Source organism: Lontra canadensis, unplaced genomic scaffold (assembly GCF_010015895.1).
Source record: "Lontra canadensis isolate GAN:19392208 unplaced genomic scaffold, GSC_riverotter_1.0 scaffold18, whole genome shotgun sequence".
Taxonomy (NCBI): domain Eukaryota; kingdom Metazoa; phylum Chordata; class Mammalia; order Carnivora; family Mustelidae; genus Lontra; species Lontra canadensis.
This window is the reverse complement of record NW_022631012.1, coordinates 13,944,033-13,969,438: the sequence shown is the minus strand read 5'-3', so window position 1 is coordinate 13,969,438 and position 25,406 is coordinate 13,944,033. Positions and strand designations below refer to the sequence as shown.

Here is a 25,406-nt window from a genome sequence, read left to right as displayed (position 1 = left end):
ATGGCCGACCAGATGCTCTGAGGGACTCTCCTTCCACAAAACAGTGAAATCCAGTTGAAGACAAAATCCGAGACCTGACTGATTTCACACAAGATAGGGGATGTGTTCAGAAGTCCTTCCCTACTCTGCCCCCACCCCAAATTATTGGAGACCAGAAGTACCAGGACCTGGGGCAGCTGGAAGGGACAGGATTACCAGAGGCTAGTTGGACAACAGTGGGCTGGCTGGCCCACTGTGGCAAGAGTAAAAGGAACCTCAGACTCTCTGTGCTAGCTGAGACCCTCAGGGAGGGTGATATGATCCCAGATATAAAGCTCCCAGGCCACCGGCGAAAGCAAATCATATCTGTGGGAAACACAGCCAAGCTCCTGTGCTTAACTATTGCCCATAGCTGCTTTTTGCTACAGGAGCACAGTTGAATGGCTGCAATGGAGTCTGTAAAGCCCACAAAGCCTAAAATATTTTATTTTTTATTTATCATCTGGACCTTTACAGAGAAAGTTTGCCAAGCCCACCTTAGATCTTTAAGGATGATGCCAATTCCACTATCAACTCCCCCACTCCCAAAAATGTATGCTGGTTTTGATTTACTATCTTGGCTGGGCAGAGGAACAGTTTCAGTAGCCTCTAGTTCACTGCCCTTCTACCCCCACAGGTAAAAGATCCAATATGGGGATTATTCCAATTGCCAAGCATAGAAATTCTAACTGTACCCTTATACGTACCCTTACATCCTCAAGCTGATTAATGTCATGACTTGGCCCTAATTTTGGCCAAGTGGTCCAGAGGAGGGTTGGGGCAGATCCTAAGGGGGCACATGTTGTCATGTGGAGGAGAAACTGCTCAATTATTTCAAGGAAGGGGAATGTGCTAATTCTTAACAGGGGTAGACGGAATACTTCTGAAATCTTAGAGGGTGTAGGGGTCCATGCACTCGAATTGTGAGGGGTCATTAACCCAGATGCGGGCAACCCAAAAGTGGGACCCCACTTTTCCCCCAAATTGGGCCTGACCTGGGCACAGCACACCCATCTTGGTTGGATCTTTAACCTTCTCTGGGGTTTGGTGGCTTGATTAAGTCCTGGGCCTCAGCCTTGTATTCAACTTTCTCTGCCCTTCTGCTGTAAGAGATGAGAGCCCCTTTGTAAAGTTACCGAAGAAGTTGTGCCTAGCTTTTCAATTGCTTGTTCAACGTTTACAGCTTTTCATCATCTGTTTCTAGGGCATCAACAGTGCTTAGCAATAGCCATCCAATCGCATTCCCTTTAGATCTGTTATTCCCATATATTTCCCAACTGTCTGATATGTCAGAGCAGCTAGTGTATTATACTCCAGTACACCATCCCAATTCGTCTCTGGTAAGAGCATTAACCAGCAGATTGCTGCCGTAGGTCAGGTGCTACAGTTACTCATCATACCACGGTGACCAGGGACACCATCGCCAATAGGGAGGTGTGTGGTCCAGCTCCAAAGTCTCATCTCATCACACAGTTTCTCTGACTACTCCTAGTACCGCAGATCTCTCAGATTGGGTTACTTCTGCAGGAAAATGGGGGCTATACAAGGGAAGAGCAAATAGATTTATGGAAATTCTAGCTAATATTCCTGTTCTTGAGTTGAGTGGTTGAGATTTGCTGTTGTTTATTGTGTTATCTGGTAATTTACATATATTTACATATAATATTTTGGGTATATCTAACAATATTTTTTAAAGATAAGTAGGCAAAAAATAAATTGCTTATTAATTGTTTATAGTGCATAGCATCTTAGGCTACCATAATTAGAAAACTATTAAAAAGTATTACTGCAGTAAAAACATTCTCTTGTTGGTTCCTAGATACTTAAAAACAGTATATTCTTTGCTGTGGTTGAAAGTATAGATGGTCTGTTGGAATTAACCAAGAAGAGTGGTAGTTCACTGGTTTTGTCACTTTTTATTGTAATCTTGGTAACTGATTTTGAATAGAAAAATGGCTCAATTAACTTTTAATAATATAGTCTACTTTAGTTTTTTTGGCAGGGGAGGGACAACCGGAGAGGGAGAGAATCTTAAGCAGGCTCCATGCCCAGTGCAGAGCCTGATATGGGGCTCGATCCCAGGACTATGGGATCATGACCTGAGAAATTCAAGAGTCAGATGATTAACCTACTGAGCCACCCAGGCGACCCAAGTCAGCTTTAGCTTTTAACCAATTAATGTTTTAAGTCTCCATTTTGAGGTACAGATATCTCTATAAGAAGTCATGACCTGAACGGGGCTCTGAGATGGCATTCTTAATGTAATAAAGGATAGTTTCCTGGGTCAGGGTCTAATAAATCATTCATGCTGATCCTGCTTCATTGAGTTTCAACTTTCTATAAACTTGTTGCAATGTTAATGTACTGATTCTCAGTTCTTTGCATGATGGAATCCTTAAATATTGGTAAGATTTTACATGGACCAGAGTCGTGAACAAAAATCTTGGATGACTATTTTTAGTTTTTTAAACAAGGGAGTAAATGATCATATCGATGTTTTGTAAAAACAAAACAAACACAAAAAACCCACAAAAGAAAAAAAAAAAGCCAACATATCTATCTTGCTGTTCTGTGGATAATGAACGGAAAGGAAGAGAAGAGTTTAGGAAAGGAAGAAGAGAAGCCAGTGGGGACTCTTAACCAAAGTCCAGGTGAAAAACAGTGTCTGAATCAGATGGTGACAGTGATGATGCAGAGGACGAACCAAACCAAGAGACCTTCTGGATAAATCCTGGGGAAGAGCATGGTGATGAATTCAACATAGAGATTAAGGGTAAGGACTACTCAAAGCTGACCGACGTTTCTAGTCAGGTGGGCAGGGTGGAAATAGTGCCATCTGCACAGCTGGGTCATCAATAATGAATTGATAGGTTAAGCAAGGAAAAGCTGAACTCAAGTTTTAGCCATACCGATTGTGAGAAGTCTGTTGAGCACAGAGGTAGGGCCATCAGGGATGTCCTGCAAGGATATTTGCCAAAGAAAAACTCTGTAAAATTTTTAAATTTTTTAAAAACTTCTTCTCTGCTATTATCTCAGTTATGCCTTTCCTATTTTTCAAGAGGAAACCAAAGAGATCTCGTGACCCTGACCGAAGGAAGACAAGATAGCCATAAGGACAACCTGAATTTAAAACAGCCCTGGGCCAATCTTAGTACCATGTGTGGGCCCATGGAGGTTTAATATGGAACTGAATTTTTCTCCATATTTTTTTCTATTTTATTCTTTTAAAAATCATAATACAAAATATTGCCCAAACTATGACAAGTTCAATTCTTTATAAGTTTGCAACATACAGCCTGGGCTAAAAATGAATGATCATACACCAACGACTGCACAATCCGTAATTCCCATTTGGGTCAACACAGAAATAATCAATATACAGCAATAAGCCAACCGGTCCTTTTATAGACGGAATGTATAAAGCATTAGCAGCAGGTCCACTTTGGGCTTTTATTTTTAGTTGAGCTTAGCTGACCTTTAAATAGATTTGCATTGGGAGAAATGCAAAACTTCCTCAAATATAGTACCACTTAATTCAACACAAGTCATGGCAGGGGAGGGGGATATGCCTGGAGAGACATTTTATATTCCAGGAACTACAAAAGAAAGGTTTAAGACCAAGCTATTTCCCTGAAATTCCTACGTTCGAGTGTCTTTGGGCTTAATAAAAAGCCATGGAAGTGTGTGCCCCCTCAGAGCTGTTCTCGCCTCTGGGATTAGTTTTTGGCATATACTCTCAGGTGATCGTTTGATTTTGATAGCTGTCCCTGCAATTTGGTTATGATGCCACCAGAGGGTGATAAAGAAAAAATATTAAGATCAAACTCTAGAGGCCACACCTCTGGGATGCAGCAAGGGCAGGCAGTTAATTGATTAGGTGTACATCTTTTCCACTAACGATTGTAGTTGGTGTAATCACAATAGCACAAGTCCATTGTTGTGGCAAGTCTTACGTAAGTGAATTGTCTTCTAGACCTCAACTTTTCCATCCAACCCCTTATGATTGTTGGTACTTCTTCCATTCTCTTGCCCACCAATCAGTGCCTGCTTCTGCAACATCTGCCTGTTCATTGGGTACCAGTTTTCTCAAACATTATTTCAGTTGGTCCTCAAATTCATCCATGAGATGGATATTAATACCTTTTCACTGAGGATTATAATACCAGGGGAAACTGAGAAGCCAAGAAATTAAATAATTTGCCCAAGTTAACCCAACTTATTGGGAATTTTATTAGACATTTGAGATTTTTTTTATTGAGGTATAAATAACATATAACATGTTGCTTCCACATATACAAAGTAATGATTCAGTATTTGTCTATATTGCAAAATGATCACCACAATAAATCTAGTTAACATCCATGACCTACAGTTACAAAAATCTTTTTCTTGTGATAAGACCTTTTAAGATCTGCTCTCTTAGCAACTTTCAAATAGCAATACAGTACTATTAACTATAGTCACCAAACTGTACATTGTATCTCCCTGACTTATATATCTTATAACTGGAAATTTGTACATTTTGACCCCCTTCACCCTTTTCTTCTGCCTCACACCCCACCTCTGGCAACCATCAATCTGTTCTTTATGAACTTGGTTTTTTTGTCACTTACTGTTTTATTTTAGATTCTACATATAAGTGAGATCACACAGGATTTGTCTTTCTTGGTCTGATTTATTTCAGTTAACATAATGACCTCAGGCTCCATCCATTTTTGTCATAAATGACAAGATTTCATTCTTTTTTATGGATGAATAATATTCTATTGTGTGTACATACACAATTTTCATTATCCATTCATTCATCAGTGGACATTTAGGTCGTTTTCATGTCTTGGTTATTGTAACTAATCCTGCAGTGAACATGGAGGTATGTATATCTTTTCAAATTCTTTTTTATTTTTTCCAGATAAATACCCACAATTGGAATTACTAGATCATAAGATAGTTTCATTTTTAATTTTTTGAGGAAGCCCCATGCTGTTTTCCAAAACAGTGGACATTTTTAAACCAGTCTTAACTCTAAGACTTCATCCATTACATGATCCTGATCTCATATGCATCGACCTGGGCTCTTCCAAGGTTTTAACAAAAGAGAATCTTTTGGGGAAAAGAAAAAATGGAATTTCCAGTGTGAAAGAGTTAGGGGGAATTAGAAGCTCTCAGAGGATATAGGTTCTTTAGCTATTGGACCTACCAAGCCTCAGATGACATGTTGGTTGGCCTACTTGATTCAATTTAACAAACAATGATTTAAAGTCTCCAAGTACTGAACAATGCACTCAGTATTATAGCAGAAATAGAGATAAACGAAACCAAGTTCTACCTCCTAAGAAGCTCATATCTCTCACCATCTTTGTCTAGCAAACATCAATGAATGGCATGTTTTCCTAATAGAAGAATTTGCCTTAATAAAGTCAGCAACAACCTCAGATTTATTAAGTGTAGATTAGTACACACTACAGGATTTACTTGGACCTATGCCAAGTCCATACATTCCATATAGTATCAAGGACCACATCGAACGACAGAGGAGGAACATGAGTGGAAATGAGCACCAGTAACCTCTTATGTAGTTTTAAGACCACCAGAGTCTTATGGACCACTCACACATTGCAGTGGGCATTCTTTTTATTTACCATCAACCCGTCCTTGGAGAATCTATTCCTTTCACACATGGTGAGATCCTGATGGAGGTATTAATCACACATTCCTGCCACACTGGCCATTGGGAGTGGGTACGTGACTTCTCAGATGATACAATTGTGTCTCTCAAAGCATGGTGATTGGTCCAATGGTGTACATCCGCTCCAAGTAGAGCCAATCAGAATCCACTTTTGAATATGACCAATGGAAACCAGTAGAAGAAGCTATTTTTCCCACTGTGATTTCTAATCATGGATTATGTAAATTTCACCTACCATGTGGAGTGTGTAGGTGGGATATAGCCAACCAAAGGCAAAGCAGTGCCAGGACCTGGAGAGAGTCACAGGACTTGATAACATCATTTGAACTCTTGGGTATATTACTTGGACTTTCAGTTATAGGAAATAAACACATGCACACACACACATAAGGAAAACATTTTGTAGGCATCCATTTTTTCAGAGCTGGTTTATTGGTTTGATTGTCCTGAAGAAGCGGTATGAAAAGTTGGGTTGAAAGTATGAGAAGTTAGACTAAGTATCTGTTGCTTGGAACCAAGAGTCCTGACCTAACAAAGAAAAAAAAAAAAATCGATGATACCCTTAAACTTAGCAGTTAATGGAGCCACACCTTAAATCTCTGAGGGCAATGAGGTGCTAGGTAGAGGGTCTGGTACAGATGCCCTGCTCCTCATTGGCTGTGCTCTCCTTGCTGCGTTTCCCAGGTCCGTTCCAGAAGGATTTGGAGCAATTTCTGCAGTTCTCCGTCAGTATCAAGGACATCGATGAAAGCAGCATCTTGGGATCCTAAGTATCCAAGCCAGCCTGCACTTCCCTATTAGCAATTTGAACAGTGTGCCATCAGGTATTGGGACCTGACCCTTTTTCTTTGCTCTGACTCTCCGCAGATGCTGAGCATTGAATGGAGATCGCTGATCTAAGGTTTCTACCTCCACAAAGAGAAATATTTTAGCTCATTCCTCTTAGTCCTGAATAAATAGACACCCAGCTATGCATAATCTGAAAATAAGCATTTTGTGGGCCCCCGCTGACCATTGTTAAATTGCTAGGTCATTAATCAATTTCAATTACCTTGCACGATGGGAGGGTAGGGTCTGGAAACCAACCTCAGGGGTGAGAAGGGGGCTAGAGTGCCCTGGTCTGGAATCCGGCTACAAAGAAACAAGCAAAAAGTAACTGAGGTTTCAGCCTCACAAGCTCTGATAATTTACTGCTAAAAATAAACATGTGCTCAAGAGACAACGACTATGTAAACACCCTCAGAAAGAATTTTCAGGATCTGCATACAGAAACTGCCATCCAATACCCAGGGAAGCTGAGGGCATGGCACACAAAGAAGGCTTTATCTTTTGGGGGAGCCAGCATCTGCTGAGCATGAAGGAAAGGCAGGACAGAGTCGCTTCTCTTGTTCAGGCAGGGAAATGAAACGTGATTCATTGCCCTGTCTTAAGCAGTTGCGCATTGACTGTTCCAAAACTACGCTAAATACTGGAGTGTGCCTTTCATTAGAATAAAATGCCTCTCCCTAGCCTTGGCATTGGGCTCCAAGCTACTTCCTGGGAAGTAGAGACATCAATGCACCTTGTTCTCACGGAGTCCTCTGGGCCACATCCAGGATGTTACCTGGCCCTGTAGGCACCTAATTGTATATATTTCTTGCCCGCCTTTCCATTAATACTGTCTATTTTAGGCAAATACCATTTGTAAAAAGCAAAACCGTAAAGCAGTCAATGAGGACACAAATATGCAAAAATAAAAAAAAAAAAACGACTCTTTCCTTTGCCTCAGGTTAATCTTACACTGAAAGTTCCCTCACTTGAGGTGCATTTAAAATGCACAGTTTTACAACTTTTCAGCAACACTTCTAATATGTAAGAAACAGGACACGCGTTTATGAGTGCCATTTTGCCTCCATCAGGATTCACAAGGGAAGGCTAGAGAGGAAGAATTGACCAAAAGAACAGCTGTTTCATGAGGCAAGAAGTTGAAAACTTAAAAGCCTTTAACCTGAAATTAGGTTTGGGGATTATCTGACGTCTTCAAATATTCATACAAATTGTATTCTCTGTTATCGCGGTCAGAAGAGAGACGGCGTGATGCGTGAGAAGGTGCTGTCCAGCACTGCGACAGGAAAACCTCCAGAATCATCAGCTCATGGATTTGTGGGTTTTGAATGTGAATTTTTGCCATGGATCACACACTCATCGAGTTGCACTGGCTGAGCTGTGTGGGACACAGATGCCCCTGCCAAGACCAGGAGGGGTGGGAAAGAGCTGCGTGCTACTTGATTTCCTGCTTTCTGGGCTTGTTTGGAAGTTTGAAAGCCTTAGGCTGCCCCTCAACAGGGATCAAAGTTCCGTGAATAGAATAGCCTCCCAGTGGAAAGCCTCATTCCCCACCAGCCCAGCCCTGCCCTGTGCTGTGACTTTTCACATCTGCCCGAGACATTGCAATGAAATTCTCCACCCCCATCTAAGCTGGAGTGTCCCTACAGGTGTCTTTCTAAATTTAGGCAGATGGTTTTAGTTTCTTTTCTCGTATTTTGAGTTTGTTTATGAGCTTGTGATTTTATATAGTTACACATAACGCTTAAGAAGGATGCGAGTTTTTCCTAACTAGTTGGGGTCTGATTCTCACTTTCAGCATTTACTGAGTAACTAACATTTCTGACCACCAGCTAGCTCCTTTCCATTCTCACTCCCCACATTAGAATTTTTTGAAAAGCCATTATCTAATTCTAGTGCTTAGTAAGTCTCTCACGAGGCCTAAATTATGCCAGAGACCAGAATTTTAGAAAAAAATCTTGTGACTAACTCCATAAGCTTGAGTAATTCCCAGACTCCAGGATCCTTGCGATGGTTAATCTTATGTGTCAACGTGGCTGGGGCACAATGCCAAGCTATGTGGTTCAGTGTTATTCTGGATGTCTCTGTGAGGGTGTTTTTGGATCACTGCGCTAGTATAAAGCAGATTGCCTCCATAGTGTAGGTGGGCCTCATCTAATCAGCTGAAGGCCAAAATAGAACAAAATCACTGAGCTCCTCTGAGCAAGAGGGAATTATGCATCAGACAGCTGGCTTTCAGACTTGAACTGCATCATTGGCTCATCCCTGGATCTCCAGTCTGCCAGGACTTGCCAGTCTCCCAGTCTCCCTAATTATGTGAGTCGATTCCTTAAAGTAAATCTCTCTCGGTGTCTCTGTACATGCGTGCGTGCGTGTGCGTGTGTGTGTGTGTGTGTGTGTGTATCTTATTTCTCCTGTTTTTCTGGAGAACACTGACTAACATAACACTTTTCTTCCATTTCACATTACGGAATAATCTGAAACCAGACATCATGACTGGTATAAGGAGCTAAAGAAATAATACATGAGAAAGAGATTTGGAAATCAATACAGAACTGAACAAATATAAGAATTTACTTCAGTAAACCCTGAACTTAAGAATTATAGTGAAAATCAGCAATTTACTTAAAGATGAACACCAGAACTTTCTTCTTCTGAAAAAGGCTCTTATATGAATTTCTCTTCTTTGGTCAGGTTCCCAGCAGTGAGCTCAGACAACTTTGACCTAAAGATGGCTCCAAGGGCCTCAGAAGAAGTGGCACTTTTTCTAGATGAAAAATCAAGGTGGCTCTTCCCATGTTGCTCCCCCAATTCTGGAAAAGACGGGGGTCCTAACTAGTCTCTAACAGGTCCCCACTCTCTTCAACAGGGTGCCCAAAGGTTTTCCAGGTGACTCCTCATGTTCACATACATTTCGTTCACCAAGACCAGACTGATGACACAGAGACTTCTTTGTTCATTCATATTTTTTTTACCTATTCCTTCAACAAGTTTATAGAAGAACCCTTGATGTGTCACACACCAAAGGTCCAAAGATGATGAAGAAAACATTCCTGTCTAAAAATATACCCTGAAGATTCTTAGAATTTCCAGGAGAGAAGACCAGAAACATTCTCAAATTCCTAAAATCAAGAAAATGGAAATAATTTCATAGCATCCTGGCTTTTCTCCTGAATCGTATTTTTTGTTCAGTGCCACATAAAAATTATGAATATTTTCATAATACACATTAACCCCCTTTTCAACTTTTCTCAAGCTTAATCTCTTTACAAGGCAGTCATTTTTTCCTTATGCATCGAAAAGTGTTCTGTTTGTTATGTGTTTGTTCCTGTTACCAGAGATATAATCTCTGGTGATGACCAGAGGGTCAGTAGAATCAATAGGTCCGGAGGTTTATCTATTTACCTGATAACCAGCCTTGGACCAAGAAAACTATCTGTTTGGACCTGATACCCAATCTCATAATTCAAACAATTGAACTGATGCCCAAGTCTGCTTACTGACATTTTTCTCTCCTATAGTTGACAAGGTATGTATTAAACACTTAAATGCCAAGAGTAGACTGCAAAATACATCTTTGTTCTCGTGCATAACTAGGTTCTCTGGGTGCTGATGCCATTCTGTCCTCTGGGACTTTACACCTTGCCTGGTTATTCTTTTTTGAGAATTTGACAAGACACCTTGCCTTGTCATTCTTTTTTGACACCTTGTCATTTTTTTTAATTAACATATAATGTATTATTTGTTTCAGGGGTACAGGTCTGTGATTCATCAGTCTTACACAATTCACAGCACTCACCATAGCACACACCCTCCCCATTGTCCATCACCCAGCAAGCAGTCCTTCCCACCCCCCCTTCCAGCAGCCCTCAGTTTGTTTCTTGAGATTAAAAGTCTCTTGTGGTTTGTCTCCCTCTCTGGTTTCATCTTGTTTCATTTTTCCCTCCCTTCCCCTATGATCCTCTGTCTTGTTTCTCAAATTCCTCATATCAGTGAGATCATATGATAATTGTCTTTCACTGATTGGCTTATTTCGCTTAGCATAATACCTTCTAGTTCCATCCACGTCATTGCAAATAGCAAGATTTTGGTGTTTTGATGGCTGCATAATATTCTATTGTATATATATACCACATCTTCTTTTTTTTTTTTAAAGATTTTATTTATTGATTTGAGAGCGAGAGAGAGAGAGACAGTGAGAGAGAGCATGAGCAAGGAGAAGGTCAGAGGGAGAAGCAGACTCCCTGCGGAGCCGGGAGCCCGATGCGGGACTCGATCCCGGGACTCCAGGATCATGACCTGAGCCGAAGGCAGTCGTCCAACCAGCTGAGCCACCCAGGCGTCCCTATATACCACATCTTCTTTAACCGTTCTTCTGTCAATGGACTTGTAAGGCTTGGTCATTATAGTAATGTTTGCTCCCCACCCAGTCGCCTCCATTCACAGGCTGCTCTTCCCACCCTACCTGGCGCCCAACTGAGAGGCTTTATCCATCACCAAATTCTACCAGCCTGTTCCACAAGGACTGCCCTAGTCCACACTGCTCCATTTCAGTCCAATTCCAAGCCCTGATAAGAGGCTAGGCCAATTGTTTAATTTTTATTATATTTGAAATAATTATTTGATTTCCCATCAAACTCTTCCATATTTCCTACTATATTAAACTCTTCAATATCGTTTCTCTTTTGAGCTTGGCAAATAATCTTTTTATCTCTTTTTTTTTTTAAGATTTTATTTATTTGGCAGAGAGACAGAGAGAGACAACGGGCAGGCAGAGCTGCAGGCAGAGGGAGAGGGAGAAGCAGGCTCTCCACTGAGCAGGGAGCCTGATTCAGGGGCTCAATCCCAAGATCCTGGGATCATGATCTGAGCTGAAGGCTGACACTCAACTGACTGAGCCACCCAGGGGCCCTTCATCTTTTAATGTTAATATTACATAATAAGGAAATACACAATCAGTAAGTGCATAGCTCAAGGAATTTTCAGAAAGCGAACATATCTGGTGTGTTGGCAGGACCCAGATTAAAAGACAGAACATTATCAGCACCTAGACATTCCCCTCACATCCCTTTCTAGCTACGGCCACTATCTTGGCTTGTCTGTTGTTTAGTTGTATGTAAATAGGAGCAAATGGTATTGAAGTGAACACAAGTATGTGTCATTCAGATCTTCCTTTAGGAGAGAACTTGCAGTTCTCTCCTAAAGGAGACCAGTGAGCCAACAGACTCTACCTACCGTGCCATCGCGATCCATTACAGAATGTACACCAAGACCACGCTCTCTCTAGGCTGCACCCAGCCAACAACTGTGCACAGTGGGAGAACTAGAGCCAAGCTATTTCTGCTTCATGCTACACCCTCTAATAGGCACTCTTTGGTCCAGGGGTCCTCACCGACCTGGCTGCCCCACTGTCAGAGTCTTCTTCCCCGTCCTCCTTCCTTCCTCCTTTAATTTCCCATGTATCAGTCCTGCACTGTAGTATGACAGCTCTCCCTGCCTATTTCCACTCTCTCCCCTTTATTTTACATATTACATGTCTTCGAACTTCAATTCCATTTGGCATCTGCTTCTTAGAGGACCTGAACTGACACACTTTCTTTGCATCTGGCTTCTTTTCCTTAACATTATAATGATCCGTGAGCAATCCTTTCATTAAGAAGTCAAATTATAGGGGCATCTGTGTGGCTCAGTTGTTAAGCATCTGCCTTCAGCTCAGGTCATGATCCCAGGGTGCTGGGATCAAGCCCTACATCGGGCTTCCTGCTCCGCGGGAAGCCTGCTTCTCCCTCTCCCACTCCCTCTTCTTGTGTTCCCTCTCTTGCTGTGTCTCTCTGTCAATTAAATAACTAAAAAAAAAAAAAAAAAAGGTCAAATTACATACCAATAAGTCTATGAAAAAGCTATGGATACACACATTAAATTTTGGTAACTCACTGTAGTGTCTTTCTCCTCTTTGTGAGTGGATCTATTTTCCCACCTGCCAACCTCCTTGAGCCTCAATTCTCCCAGAAAGTCTAACGCAGTTTGAAGCACATCTCTGAGAAGAACAGGTCTCAGAAACAGCTCACAAACTTTCAACAGCTCATTCGGTCATATAACAAACAGACATTAACACCTACACTGCCAGAAGCCCAGAGGGGCACCCAATGGCAGGTGAAATCAATTCCAATAAATAACTCAGTATCCTAGCATTTGAGAGCCCCACAATGTGGCTCCAGTCTGCTTTTTCAGATGCACCATAGTGTTCCCCACCTCCCTCCCCCATTTATCCTTGAAGGTGTGCCTTCCTCCATTCCAAGGATTCCTTAGAACTTCCCACCTGTGACAGCCCTACCCTCAAGGCAGATCTGGGCAGGACTTCAATCCGACCCTATTTGCACCCCCCAAAGGCAGAGCCAACTTTGGACGTCAGCTGTCGGGCAGAGTCTATGACGCTGGTAATAAGAAAGGCAGGCCTTAGAAAATAACAGGGGAAGCACTGGGCTGAGAAGTGAGAGAACAGAGTTCAAGACCCTGTTCTTCCACTTTCAGCTTTTGTGACTTGACCTAGTCACTTAATCTTTCTGAGCCTCGTTTGTTCAATAAAAAGATCAAACTGGATTGATCTTAAGTCCCTTATGACGTTGCTGAAGACTCCAGCCTAGATGATCAGAGAAGAGACCGCACTGGGGCATTTGGCTGCATAATGAGCCACAGCACATACTAAACGGTTCGGTCACTTTCATTTTTTCATTTACTCAGAATCTTCTGCACTGCCTTGCCCAAACACTGGGTAACGCAGGTCTCCATTTGGTACCTATTCTGTGGGCATTTCAGGGACTTGGATTTCCTGTATTCAAGTCTGGAATCTTTGAGAGCCCTAATTTCAATTTGGAAGGGGATAAAATTGGCCCTGCATGTCCAAACTTAGAAAAGCTCCACATTCTATGATCCATCTGTGTCATAAACATGTTCACACACCAACACACCCCCAAATCCAATGTCTTTAATATGTAACAGCTGTTCTGCGTATCAATAACTTTGACTTTTAACTTGAGTTTATACAATTGAGCATGTCCTTTCGTACGGGTCTAGAAATTTTAATTGTAAGAAGCAAAGTGTTCATAATTCTAGGAATGCAAAATTCGTCATTTCAATAATATTCTTTTGGTTTAGAATTGCTGCCAATGATCTAAAAATAGTTAAAGTTCTTTTGCTTTTATTTTAAATATGAATTCCTTTTGACTTGATCATCTGTCATATGAGGCTCCTAGCTTCCCTCTGAATTGAATTCTATGTGTGAATTTATAATGCCTGAAAATAGTAGGTAAAAATGTAAGCATCAACAACATGCACACAACTACACTCAACTTAAAATGCTTACTATTAATGAGTGTGATTATGTAATATTTTAAGCACTTATTAGCACTTAAAAATCTTCATACAGCTTTAATTTTCCCAGGAGTTTTAATTCCATTCTCTAAGCACAGTTACTTGCTGTTTTAAAGATGGCTAGAGAAACCTAGATAAATATCCAACTGGAAATTTAGTACATCTCTTTTCATTTATTATGTGACAGGAAAGAAAGGAAGCTAACACTGATTATGAGTATACATGCTAACTCATCTGCTAAGTACTTTCTCATATATACTCTCATTTAATTGTAGACAAAAAGCTTATAGTAAAACAGAGAAAAGTATAAATGAACTTTAAGGATTTAGCAGAAGTCTGATGACTTTACTGAATTTATGAAGATGTTTTCAATGCCTAATTTAAGTTCAAGTTGAATAATGAGTATTTATTTGAACTCCCTAAAAACATCACCTCTGATGTATAATTAAAACAAAATCTTCCAGGACGACCTTGATAATTAAAAATAGGTTCAGCATTTTGACCCTTCTATTTCTTCTGTTCTGTCATGTTCGTGTAATATTAAAATTACATTTTATTTAGTCCCCCTTTGTTCAGCTTATTTTCTAGGAAATCTGAGAACAGATTTTCATTAAGTATGATATGTTCTTCATTGAGTGTTGTGAAAATGGGCTTCATTTGTATCTAATAGACTTCATTGACATAAAGTAAGACATTTTTAGGTTAGTTCTAATTCAAGTTTTGAATTGTTAATGAGTCTGCCACAAAAAAAATAGCAATTAAAAAAAATAATAGCACTTAAATAGACCCATTTGTACCTCTAAAGTACACTGAAATTGTCCAAGCATGTAATCATAAAATAGAAATTATTGGAGGGGCAAAAGCTCTTTTATCCTGATTGGCAATGAATAGTCACCAAGATAAAAGATTGCAAAAATTCCATCCTTGTAGAGAAAGAACAAAACAAAATCCTGCCCTTTCTAGGAACAATTTGTTGAAGATATAATATAATAACACATTCTTTACTCTTGCAGAAACAGAAAAACATGGATAAAAGATGAATATTTTTAAATATTAAAATCTATAACAACAATGACAGTGCCAATTTTACCAGTTGATTGAAAGTTAGCATTTGGGGGGAATTGCTACATACTACTGTAGTTCACCAAAGTGGAAATATAATAAATAGGACTTAAGTGACTTAAAAGAGTGATGTTATTAGAAACAGTTATTGATATTCAGGAGCAAAGAACCATCACATTAGTTTCCCGTTTGGTTTACACAACAGCCCAGGAAATTCGCCAACATTATCACCATTCCCTTGTTACAGGCGATACCGATGTTAGAGGCAGGCCAAGGTAAGAATGGCCCTTGACTGATTTTGAACTCCCTGTTGGCCCCATTTTCCAAGAGGTTTAATTGGGGGCATCAGATGTACATAATTATTTACCTTTGTTCTCCCTCACCTGTATTCAACTTCTTTTAGCTTAATCAAGAGATTGTGTAAATTACAGGCCAGTGCTTCTCAAACTTAAGAATTACCTAGAGAACTTGTTAAAACACAGAATCTCAGGGGCACCTGGGTGGCTCAGTGGGTTAAAGCCTCTGCCTTCAGCTCAGGTCATGATCCCAGGGTCCTGGGATCGAGCCCCGCATCAGGCTCTCTGCTCAGCAGGGAGCCTGCTTCCCTTCCTCTCTCTCTCTACCTGCCTCTCTGCCTACTTGTGATTTCTGTCTGTCAAATAAATAAAATCTTTAAAAAAAAAAACACAGAATCTCAGACCCAAACCCCAAAGATTCAAATTCAGTAGATCTGGGTGGGACTCGAGAATCTGCATTTTAATGAATTCTCAGGTGATGCTCCTAATGCCAGCCCATTGGTTATGATTTCCTGGAGAATCCTGATCAATACCACTATACGATGGGAGCCGCACCCACGTCATCTTGACGTTGCCTATTGCCATGCGTGATACTCAATAGCTTCTGACTGACACACTTGCCACTCTTAGCCTGATGGATTCCTCAGGCCAATAGAATCTACTTGACTGGCACACAGAGCAGCTGAAAGTGTCAGACAGACAGTGGGTCCTAGAGCACCCTCAACCAATGATTGAGAGGAGCTGGTTGCCCCTTGACTCTCAGGAGTAACCCAAGGCCTGTCGCGCATTATCTCCCAGAGTTCACTGCAGGATCGCAGGCCACTGCAGTTGTCTATGGCAGAAATATATTTGAAACTAAACTCTTTATCAGGCTTTCTGCCCTTCTCTGTCTCATTTCCCCACAGTCCAACTTGTACTTCTAAGGATTACCTCCTAAGTAATCTGTTTTATTCAAGTCCTTGATTCAAGGTCTACTCTGGGTATGCCCAAGCTACATACAGACAGGGTGAAAGAATCAATAAATAACAGTCTGTAACAGTCCAAGCCTGTTATTTAGAAACACGGAGAAGAATGCCAGAAGAAACAGGAAAAACAGCTGAAAGTAATTGCCCTTGGGGGAAGGAGATCTGGGATAGACCTGGGAAACAGGTAGGCAAAGAACAGCTGGTGTTTGTTAAAACTTTGTAACATTATTTGATTATTTGATAAATGCACATGTATTTCTTTTGTGAAAATGAAAAATAATAGTAAAGTATGCTTTTGAGTTACTTACAGAATAGGAGCAGCAAGGGAGAAGAAAATTTTTAAAAAATATTGGTTGACTAAGTTAGAAGAAGAGAAAAATTTTCTTGGAAGAAATGTGATCTTAGTAATCAGGCCAGAAAGATATTAAGGAAAGAAATCTATGCAGACTTAATCTATACAGTATAGAAAGGAAGATGTACCCGAATCTAACTGCTTATATATATGGGACGATAAAACAAGGTGGTGTTTTAGTCATTGCTAGCTCTCGAAAAGTGAATGGGCTCAAAAGAAATAGAAAAGAGAAAGACTCAAGATTTCAGGGAGCAAAGTGGAATGGTATCCCTTGAGAGGGAATTCAGATGCAAAAAGTACTGAGTAGCATTCTCTTAAAGCCATAAACAGGATGTCCATAAAAATACAAACTGGGAAGTACCCCCTTGGAGAATGAAATGTCTCCACTAAGTGATAACAAAAAACTTGAACAGCTTTTGAGAGAAAACAACTGAGAAGATCAAGATAGAGTATGCAAAGCATTATTAAGGAGGTGAATTTCATGGTGACCTAGTTATTGTAGCATGAATCCAGAAACTGCCAGTCCTGTGAGAGAATTCACTCTAAACATTCATCGAATTAAGTGGTTCAGCTTCTAGAAATAGCTGAATAAACACCTATTAGATGATAACTACAAATTCCAGGAAAAATATAATAACAAAATAATCTGAAATCTTAGAGAGTGAAAACAAGAAAGCAGATTTTGGAAAGGAGGGGATGAAGTAAGGTGAATTTCCCATTTTTGTGGCTTTTAGGTCAGAGCTAAGCTGTAGTTGGCACCATGCAGAGCATCTCGAACTCTGAAAGGAAACCAGTTATTCCGCCTTGAAGAACCAGAAGACATAGTGTGAGGTACAGCTGCAAGAAGCTGAGAGAATTATTCCAGATAGTATTTGGATAGATGGAGCTCCAATAGCTCTGTACAAATCTCTGTTGGACCCCTCAAGTCTGGGTAATGATAAAAGGACTGAACTGAGATTTGAACTCCCACCTGAGAAACAGTGTTTGAAGTTTAGTCCAAACTGATAGTCAATTGCCTGATAAACCAAACTGAAATTAGATAAAACAGAAAAGTCAACACTCTTTAGAGGAATTTAATACAATCCAGTCTCTACATAATAATAACCACACAGTCTGGGATACAGCCCAAAATACCCAACAAATGAAACAAGGAAATTGTGACCCAGACTCAAGAGAGACAACAGTCAATGTAGATCCAACCCAAAATTATTGAGATATTAAAATTAGGAGGCAAGAATATTAAAGCAGATATTAAACAATGGTCCATGAGGTAGAAGAAAATATGCTCAAAATGGATGCAAGATAGAAAACCTTAGCAGAAAAATAGAAATTATAAAAAAGCCAACTTGGAATTCTAAAACTGAAAAGTAGAATACTTGAAGAAAAACATTTGCTGGATGGAGCAGAATAGACATAACAGAGGAAAGAGTCAATGAACTGGAAGACAGATCAATATAATTACTCTGAAAAACAGGGGACACCTGGATGGCTCCATCAGGTGAGTGTCCAACTCTTGGTTTTGGCTCAGGTCATGATCTTGTGGGTCATTGGGTCAAGCCCTGGGTCAGGCCATGCTTGAGATTCTTTCCCTCTGCCCCCACTTGAGCTCACTCTCTTTCAAATAAAAAAATATATATATTTTAAAAACAATAGACAGAAAGGAAGAGGAAGGAAAAGAAAGAGTGAGGTAGAAAAGAAGTTTTCTAGAAAGAAAAAGGAAAGGAAAATTAAAGGACAGAAACTCAGAGACCTGAAAGACAATATCAAAACATATCAAAACATCTAAAAAATTTATAATTAAAGTCCCAAGAGAATAATAAAGAGAGAGAAAGAAGCAGAAAAAAATATTTAAAGAAATCATGGTCAAAATTTTTCCAAATTTGGGGGTGCCTGGCTGGCTCAGTCAGTTAAGCATCTGCCTTTGGCTCAGATCATGATCCCAGCATCCTGGGATCAAGCCCCACATCAGGCTCCTTGCTCAGTGGGAGTCTGCTTCTCCCTTTCCTTCCACCCCTCCCTCTTCTCACGCTTTTTCTCTCTTTCTCAAACAAATAAAAATCTTCAAAAAAAATTTTTTTTCCAAATTTGGTGAAAGTCACAAATTCACAGATTGATGAAGCTCAGCAAAAGCCAAGCAGGATAAATATGAAAAACCCTTGCCTAGCACACGATAATCAAACTGCTAAAAAGCAAAAATACAGTTTTGAAAGAAGCCTGAGAAAAATACATTTCCTCCAGGTTATTGTTAACTTCATATCTGAAACAATGGAGGCCAGAATATAGTGGAATGGCATATCTAAGGTGCTGAAAGAAAAAAAAAATTACATGCAATGAAAATATCCTTCAAGAATGGAGATGAAATAGAAACATTTTCGGATTTAAGGAAAAAGAACTAAGGGGATCTTTCATTACTTGAAGTGCTGTGCTACAAGAATTATAAAGAATGTTCTTCGGGCTGGAGGAAGTGAGGCTAGATGGAAATGTGGATCTTCAGGAAGGAATAAAGAACACCGGAAATGGTAAAGAGCTAGATAATTACAGACATCTTTTTATTTAACCTTTAAGTACGCATACAGTTTAGAGGAAAAATTATAACAGTCTTATGGGATTTATAATATATGGAGTTGCAGTAAATATGGCAACCATAGCATAAAGGAAAAAAGGTAAATGCAACCACTATGGTTGCAAGGTTTGTACATTTACATAAAATGGTAAAGAATAACTCTAAGACTATCTTTAAAAATTAAGGATAGATATTATAATTCCTAGAATAACTAGTTGAGACCTATAATGGAAAGAGGTGTAGTTAAATAGCCCATAGATAGGTAAAAATGGAATTCTAAAATATATTGAGTTGGTCCAGAAGAAGGCATAAAAGGGTAAACAGAGAAAAAACAGAAAATGAATAACAAAATGATAGATATAAATCCAACCACATCAATGAAAACAATTCAGTGGTGAAAGGAGTCTTTCAACAAATGGCATTGGAATAGCTGGATTATCCATATGGAAAAAATTGAACCCAAGCTCACACTGTACACAACTATGAATTTGCCATGGTTCAGCCAAATCTATGATCAAAATCAAAATTACAGTCATTTTAGAAGAGAATCTAGGAAGATAGTTTCATGGCTTGGGGATAAACAATGGGGTTTTTTTAGGCAGGATACAAAAACAATCAACTGACGTGGAAAAAATGATAAACTAGACTTCACCAAAAACAAAAACTTCTGCTCATCAAAAGTCACTGGACTTTTTTTTTTTTTCCTTAAGATTTTATTCATTTATTTGTCAGGCAAGAGAGAGAGAGCACAAGCAGTGGGAGGGGCAGAAGGAGAGGGAGAAGCAGACTTCCACTGAGCAAGGAACGCAATGCAGGACTCCATCTCAGTATGCTGGGATCATGACCTGAGCTGAAGGCAGATGCTTCACTGACTGAGCCCAGGCATCCCAAAAGTCAGTGTTAAGGACAAAGAATAGATAAGCCACAAACAAGGGGAAAAATGAGATTTATTTATAAGGGTACTATTTATAAAGATGTGATCAGCATATAGGGACACTAAAAGAGATACGGCCAGACCAGAGCTGGTCACAGTGGAGGGCAGGCAGAGGTTACCGGAACCCAGAAGGATAGAATCATGTACAAAAAGTCACCTTTAGAGGAGCTGTGATCTCCAGAATGCAGATCAGTGATCTTTAGTGGAGGAACACAGCCAGCTTGGGGCAATTCCATAGGATAACACCCAGGGGAATAAAGAGCCTAACATTACTCTCCTCTCTCTCTCTCTCTCTCATCTTTCACTAGGACTCCCTCTTGACCAAATCCAACCAGAAGCCAAGGGCAGGGAAGCTGATTGGTACAGTCGGGAGACACGGTAGGGGACGGAGCCCCATCACCTTGGCATTTATATTCCCATATGATTTTTGTCAAAATCACATTTTAACATTTTTATTGTATGATTACACAGGATTTGCCAACAGGACCGTTCCAGACCTCCCCATAGACACATGGTCAGATCTCTGGCCAACTCTCGGCTTCTCAGCTCCTTCAGCTCTCACACTCCCCATCGTAAGTTTAGGGATCCCAGAAAGCACAGTCTTGGACAACACATTCATGATGCCTGACAAACTCCTTTCTGAGAAAGCTCAGCATAACTTCCATAACCACAGCCTACTGTGGAAAACTTCCTTACCTTTCATCACTGCAGTTTTTAACCCTCCATCTTGTCTGCCAGGGTAGAGTGGATCAGCCAGATATCTGTATGTTTGCCAGTGATGTTGGACAGAGATTTTGAAATTATATCTGACTGACTGAAACAAAATTTGAATGTGAGATAAAGCAGAAGAATCAGGTAACTGCTAGTATTTGGAGCAGAAAGCAGCTAAATCAGCAGTATATTAGAACTCTAGAATAGGGTTAGAGTCTAATTTCTAAGGAGATTTTAAAAATCAGATTTGCTAAATCTCACCTGTTTTTTGAACCAATTTTCAATTTTTCAAGAGGCCTGCCAAGGTTTTGTGCTATATCCCGAGAAACCTGAAGAAACCCTAACAGATCTCAGTTTCTTGCAAACTTAATAGACCCAAATGTATCCTTCCTTCAGTTAGGTGACAGATGTGAAAGAAAAAGGAAACTTACTGCCTCACACAATTGAGCAGCCTTGAAGAAGTCAAGTGAAGTTGGATCTAACCATTCAATTATACCGCCAAGGACTTTTCTCATTGTCTATTCCTTCTGCCATCTACAGTGTTTCAGACAGAACCTGTCCTTTCATGGTGGCAGCAATTTCAGCCCTTACTATTTTATTATTGAGTGCTTGGAGGAGTAGAAAAGAAACTTCTGATAATTTCTGTACAAGTCTTGAGATTCACTCTTATTGAATCAACTCTTGTCACATTCCCATCCATGAACCGATCTCAAGAGCTGGGGGCATTATTAGAGCTAATATATCAATGTCATACACCCGAAGTTAGAGATAGGTTCAGCTTTTAGAAAACCATACGACTTCCCAAAGATATGGGGTTATGAAGAATGGGATAGTGAAAAACGGATGCTTGGAAGCAACACATATGACCACGTACGTCCACTATCTAGCCTAAATGGCTACCCAAAGATGTACCTCTTCCACTATTTTATGGGGTCTTGGCATTTGGCTTTAGGGCTCCAGAGACCATTCCAATATTTCAGACAAATTTTACTAAGTTCTGGTAGGCCACTCCAAAGGGGGAAGATGGGTTTATCTCAGGATTTCTTTCTCTACTAAATTGAAATAAAATCTCTAATCAGCCATCTCCTTCCTGTCTCCTACTGAAATACACAGACACACACATATTATTAAAGGCATTTCATTCTTGCATGGGTCAAAATCCACACAGAAAAGATGCTTCATGGGGCTCCAGGGTGGTTTAGTTGGTTAAGCATCTGACTCTTGATTTCAACTCAGATCATGATCTGAGGGTCATGAAATTGAGACCCATGCCAGGCTCCGTGCTCAGCGGGAAGTCTGCTTGATTTTCTCTCTTTCCCTATGCTTCTGTCCCTCCCTCCTCTCTCTCTTGAAAAAAAAAAAAAAAAGATGCTTCATGCAATAACCCTGGAGTTTCCCTAATATAGCATCTAAGAGTTTTGAGCACTTTAATGAGGTACCAATTAGATATATTCATCTCTAATACATACCTACTTTCTTTCTCATTATTCCTCTCCTACCTGCAAGGCCCAAGAGCTATCTAGAAAAAAACAAGCTTATAGAGCTCAAACTTAACAAACTGATAAGCCAGTGGAACATGGGATACAAACAATGTTGATTTATTCCTTTACTATACAAATAAAAAAGTTAATAGAACACCTTGAAAAGAGAATAAATAAAGAGTATGTTTTCAAAAATTAGGCAAGCAGTTGGCTTAGGCTGTTGGCATAGTATCCCTGATTACAGACTTTTAAATTAAAAGCTTCCACTGATTCACAAGAAAAAACTCTCTTATAATTTGTTTAAATTTATATGTGTTTCAATAAATTATTTTTTGCAAAACAATGAACTTCAACCCATACCTTCCACCATATATGAAAATTAACTCAAAATGGATCATAGACTTAAATGTAAAATCTAAAATTTAAAAATTTCTAGAAGAAAACATGAGAGAGCGGCACCTGCGTGGCTCAGTCTATTAAGCATCTTCCTTCAGCTCAGGTCGTGATCTTGGGGTCCTGGGATCAAGCTCCCATCCATCCAGCTCCCCACTCAACAGGGAGTCTGCTTCTCCTTATGCCTTCCCCCAACCCCACTTGTGCTCTCTCTCTCTCTTTGCTCTCTCTCTCCCTCTCAAATAAAAAAGAAAATGTTAAAAAAAAATAAAAAAAGAAAACATGGAAGAAAATATTTGTAACCTTTGGTTAGGCAAAGATTTTTTGGATATGGTATAAAAGTACAATCCATAAAAGAATAAATTGAACTTCACCAAAATTAAAAATTTCTGCTCTTCAAAAGACAGTTAAAAGTGTAGAGCAGACAAGCCACAAATTGGGAAAAAACATTTGCAAATCATATATATCTGGTAAATAACTTGTATTCAAAATATACAATTTATCTTTGGACAACATGAGTTGAACTGATCTGGTCCACTTTAGACATGGATTTTTTTATATAAATACAGTATAGTACTGAAATGTATTTTCCTTTCCTCAGGATTTTCTTAGTAACATTTTCTTTTCTCTAGCTTATGTTAATGTAAAAATTCAGTATATAGTACTCACACAAAATATGTATCAAATCAACTGTTTATGTTACCAGTAAGGCTTCCAGTCAATAGCAGGCTATTAAGTTTTGGGAGAATCCAAAGTTATAAGGGGATTTTTTACTATGTGGGGGAGTCATTGTCCCTAGCCCCCATGTTGCTGAAGAGTCAACTGTACAAATAACTCTCAAAATAACACATTTCAAAAATGGGCAGAGAAAATGAAGAGACACTTCACCTAAGAAGATATAGAAATGATAGGTAAGCACATGAAAAGATGCTCAACAGTGTTGGTCAATAGGAAAATGCAAATTAAAACCACAGTAAGACACCACTTAACATCTGTTAGTATGGCTAAAATTAAAACTACTGACCACACAAAGTGTGGTCTTTTAAAGTTAAATATATACCTACCATATAATCTAGTCATTCTGTTCTTATTTATTCAAGAGAAAGGAAAGCATATGTCCACACAAAGACTTTTCCACAAATGTTCATAGCAGCTTTATTTGTAATCACTGAAAACTGGAAACAACACAAAGGTCCATTAATAGGTGAATGAATAGACAAACTGTGGTATACCAATACAATAAAATACTATCCAGTAACCCTCTTACACTGTTGGTGGGAATGCAAGTTGGTGCAGCCACTTTGGAAAACAACGTGGAGATTCCTTAAAAATTAAAAATGGAGCTACCCTATGACCTGGAAATTGTACTACTGGGTATTTACCCCAAAGATACAGATGCAGTGAAAAGAAGGGCCATATGTTCATAGCAGCAATGTCCATAATAGCTAAACTGTGGAAAGAGCCAAGATGCCCTTCAACAGATGAATGGATAAAGAAGATGTGGTCCATATATATAATGGAATATTACTCAGCCATCAGAAAGGATGAAGACCCAACTTTTGCATCAAAATGGATGGGACTGGAGGAGATTATGCTGAGTGAAGTAAGTCAAGCAGAGAAAGTCAATTATCATATGGTTTCACTTACTTGTGAACATAAGGAATAATATGGAGGACATTAGGAAAAGGAAAGGAAAAGTGAAGGGGGGGGGAATCAGAGGGGGCGATGAACCATGAGAGACTCTGGACTCTGAGAAACAAACTGAGGGTTTTAGAGGGAAGGGGTGTGGGGGGATGGGTGAGCCTAGTGATGGGTATTAAGGAGGGCACGTATTGCATGGAGCACTGGGTATTATACTTAAACAATGAATCTTGAAACACTACATCAAAAACTAATGATGTATTTTATGGTGACTAACATAACACAACAACAAAAAAAAGAAAAAAAATACTATTTAGCAATAAAATGAATGGACTATCGATAAATAAAGAAATAAGGGTAATTAAAAAAGAAGCCAGGCCCCAAAAGAGAGTACATAATATATGAGTTCTTTTTATATAAAATTATAGAAAATAGGAACTAAGCTATAGTGATAGGAATTAGATTGGTCATTGATTGGCAGTGGGGGACTGGAGGATGGGGAGGACAGGAGAGATGAATCACAAAGGGACACAAGAGGGAACTTTTGGCAATATGACTATGTTCTATGTCTTGATTGTAGTGAACATTCAATAGGTGGACATATGTCAAAACATCAAATTGTACAATTCATATGTGTTTAATTCTTTATATGTCAATTATATTTCAGTAAAATGCTAAATAAATCAATATTTAGCAAATACACTAAAATTGGAATGATACGGAGAAGACCAGCGTGGCCCCTGTACAATGATGACACACAAATTCATGAAGCATTCCATATTAATAAATATGTACATAAGTGACATTTAAATGTGTGTGTTGAAAATATCCAGCCATGTTGTCATTTGACAATACTTGCTGAATGCTTCCATGCACTGAAGCTATGAGAGGTATGAGACGTACCCTCTATACTCCAAAGGCTTTCAAAGCCATTGGCAAATTCTCGTTTTGAACTTGTGGGGTTGGAGCTGATGGTGGGGCATATGGTATAGATTTAGGATCTAGAAGTCTAGAGCCAAGGACAAGGTATGAGCTGAAGGCATAGATACTGGAGTTGGGATACACAGAACAAATGAAATACCTTACATGGAAGAAGAGTCTAGAAATA

The 25,406-nt window shown here is 39.5% G+C and overlaps 1 non-coding gene across 1 annotated transcript; it reads left to right on the top strand.

The window, feature by feature from the left end:
• The first annotated feature begins 24,981 nt into the window (after positions 1 to 24,981).
• Positions 24,982 to 25,083, top strand: LOC116869258. The gene has a single exon (XR_004383001.1). It is a non-coding gene; the product is annotated as a U6 spliceosomal RNA (small nuclear RNA).
• Positions 25,084 to 25,406: the final 323 nt, after the last annotated feature.